At 34.0% G+C, this 3,624-nt stretch overlaps 1 long non-coding RNA gene across 1 annotated transcript; it reads right to left on the reverse strand.

Moving 5' to 3' along the window:
• Positions 1 to 1,076: 1,076 nt before the first annotated feature.
• Positions 1,077 to 2,584, reverse strand: LOC145790222 (uncharacterized). The gene is made up of 2 exons (XR_014328893.1): positions 1,566 to 2,584; positions 1,077 to 1,410 (listed from the first exon to the last, which is right to left on the reverse strand). It is a non-coding gene; the product is annotated as an uncharacterized LOC145790222 (long non-coding RNA).
• Between the last annotated feature and the right edge of the window lie 1,040 nt (positions 2,585 to 3,624).

Here is a 3,624-nt window from a genome sequence, read left to right on the forward strand (position 1 = left end):
AGACGAGGCAACTTCGGTGATGACGAACACGTGGCCTTAGGCATGAGTCAGGGTTTCCTAAATTCCCCCAAAATAAAATATTTAGGTGGCGACTCTGTATCTGGCGAAGCAGTCCATGTTTGGTACTTCTTTCTTAAAAATCAGTTTTCCAAAATGATTTTCCAGATTTGGACTCTTCGGTGATTTATCAGTCTTACATCGCACATTGTGAGATTAGATTCAGAACCGTGACATTGAGTCCAAACTGTAGTAGCTAGAGAACAAAACGAGATTTTCTCGGGAGTTCTCGCGGGCGCATCTACAGTGCCTCAACTTGAAAGTGTTTAGTTTTGTAATTTTAGACCCCAGACACCTGACCATGAACAGTTATATTTTATAAGTTATCAGGAATCTATTAGATCAGCAGCCAAGCAAAAACTTAAAATAGGAAACTGTATACAAAATAGGAGCAACCATACATGGCAGGATGTACAAATTTTGGGGTACCAAAAAAAATAAAAGAAACTGAGCAACAAAGTATCAATGATGTCCATGGCAATATATTGATTTCCTTAAAAATTAATAACTTGGGGGAAAAAATATATAGAGACATGAATATTTAGATAGAAAACATATAGACATGAACATATACATTCTCACTCCGACAAAGGAAAGAGAAAAGCTAATTAAAATGGAAAAAATATATACTCAAGGAGAAAAGCAATGTTCCTACACCAAAAATAAATAAACAAATTAAAATCTATTATAGGTGAGGCAATATTTAAATAAAAAAAATTTTAAAAAATCTATTATGGATTCAGTTGCACACCATTGATATGCCACTCCCTTCCCTTTGCAGTATCTCATTTGAATTCTTAAAAACTTTTATGTTTTGTTTGATTTTCTGAAATTAATTGGGATGATCATTTGATTTGCTAAAAAATTGATGGAAAATATATTACAAATAGAATAGTTATTTTATAAGGAGGTTAAAGAATAACATTCCATTTCATTCAATTCAAGTGAACCAAACTACATTACTATTCAAGACCTGAGCCGAGACAATGGAATAAATAGATATAAAAATAAGATAGAGATAAGTGAATATATTCATTATATTTTTTTTTCCCTTTATTTCTTATTATTATTTTCTTTCTGACAAAAAGGGAACTAAACATATAAGATAGCATCTGTAGCTATTGACTAAAACATTTTACAAGTCATATTGGACTGAAGATATTCAGTTTTTAGGACCGAGTTTCAATTCTAATTTTTTCTTCACTTGCTTTTTCTGCCTTTTAGGTACTCAGAAGATGGATGGTTCTATTGTTGCATACATTGTATACAATAAGTTTTTCAACAGCACTGGGTTGATGGGTTGTCTCTCGGAAATATCTTCAAACACCTTACTTGCCAAATTCTTGTGGTTTCCTGTTACAAACAAAGAGGGGAAATCCTAAGAAAATAGAAAGGATAGACAACTGTTTCAGTCAAATAAAAAGTGAAATGATTGAATCTACACACCATATAAAGAATTACTGACAAACAAATCATATACCACAACAATATTTATATCTATGTCAAACCTTGGAGCCAATGAAGTATTAGTCTCTTTGACAAATCCTCAAATAGCTTCTATGCACAAGTTTTGTATGCCCAACAAGACCATTGTCTATCAAATACAAAATAATCATTGAACATAGATACATATGTATCATAGAAAATTGAACACACAACGTTATAGAGAACTGCTACTAAAAAAAATCATTGCTCTTATAGTTTTTTCAACTTGAATTTGATTGCTAAAATAAGTGAAGAATGACCAAACCTCAACCAAAGCAATCAAGGGTGTGTTTGTGTGTGTGAGAGAGTGAGAAAGAGAGGAGGGAGACGCTTGAATAGAGTGGATAGCGGTGGCTGGGAGGATCTCATCAGTGAAAGAACAAATATAGAGAATACAGTGAACAGCGTTAACGCATACAAATACAGAGAACCATAGCACAACGTCGATACAGAGCTACACAGAGCTATGAATTGAGTAAAGTCGTTTGCGTTGCACAGCGTCGACGCTGCCAGCTGTCTTTCGTGAGACCATGTGGCTGATATATTGAAGGCCCATATGGCTTCAAATTTGTATAACCAACAATGGTGGTGGGGTGAACCAGTAATTTGAGAGTTTTGAGGGTACTCAAGTCATATACAACGTTAGATTCACGCCCAAACACAGCACACGTATACATCTCAGTTGTTCTTCAAGCGGTGACTTAGTTCATCTGCTATTCTATTTGCAGCACAAGGTTGTATTCGGGAATTTATATGCGTTAGATTCAATTGTGACCTCTATGCTTTCATTCTTTTATATAATAGGTATAGAAAATAAAAATAAAAATAAAAAGCAAAATGAGTTCTTCTCTACTCTACATTGGGATAAAGGACCGTTAGAATTATGCTCATTTAAAAACTTGTTGAAAAGATGTCATATATCCCAAATGAATTTTTCTTAGGGAAATGGCGTCTTGGTTAAAACAACTCAAAAAAAAGCTCATTTTTATGGAGGTGCAAGTAGGAGTTGTGTTCTATGCCACAACTTTCACTAATACTGAACTAAGACCAACTTGTATCTTCATGAAAGTTGTAATTCTTTTGAGTTGGTCCCACTAAAACACAATTTCCATTTTTCCAATCACACTTTCTGTCTTTTTTTTTTTTTTTTTTTTTTTTTTTTTTGAACATGGAGGTAGTTCAATAGGGGAGGAAGTAGCCAGTAATAAGGAAAATCAAGACTATAAGTTCTATCGCAGGATTAAGAATTTTGAAGTGGAGATTGCACTTAAGAAGATGAAATCGAATAAGGCTTTAGGACCCGATGATATCCCTATTGAAGCTTGGAAATGTTTGGGTAAGAAGAGGGTTGCTTGGTTGACTAGGTTATTTAGCAAAATTTTGTTGACTAAGAAAATACCAGAGTAGAGAAAGAGTATTTTAGTGCCAATCTATAAGAATGAAGGAGATGTCTAGAATTGCAACAACTATAGAGGAATCAAGTTAATGTGTCATATAATGAAAGTGTGTGAGAGAGTGATGGAACTTCGATTGTGAGATATAACAAAGGTGTCTGAGATCCAATTTGGGTTTATGCCTGATAGGTCAACAATGGAAGCGATCTATCTTTTGAGGAGAGTAATAAAAAAGTATTAAGAAAAAAAAAAGAGGCATTCATATGGTTTTTTATCAATCTTGAGAAAACATATGATAGAGTGCCTTGGGATATAATTTGGTGGGTTTTAGAGAAGAAAGGGGTGACAAAAGGTTACATTGACATAATTAGGGACATGTATGACGGTGTGGTGACCACTATTAGATCGCCTACTGGAGAGACAAATGAATTTCCAATTACTATAGGGTTACACTAAGGATCAACCTTAAATCCTTATCTTTCTACTTTAGTTATGGATGAGTTGACGAAAAATATTCAGGATGATGTGCCGTGGTGTATGCTTTTTGCATATGATATTGTGTTAGTGGACGAGACTAAAGAAGGAGTTAACACCAAGTTAGAGACTTAGAGAGAAACACTTGAATTTGAAGGTTTTAGGACAAACATAACTAAGATAGAGTACATGTAGTGTAATTTTAGTAATAGTA

The sequence above is a fragment of the Camellia sinensis genome, chromosome 5 (genome assembly GCF_055761805.1).
Source record: "Camellia sinensis isolate YWXY chromosome 5, ASM5576180v1, whole genome shotgun sequence".
In the NCBI taxonomy this organism is placed as follows: domain Eukaryota; kingdom Viridiplantae; phylum Streptophyta; class Magnoliopsida; order Ericales; family Theaceae; genus Camellia; species Camellia sinensis.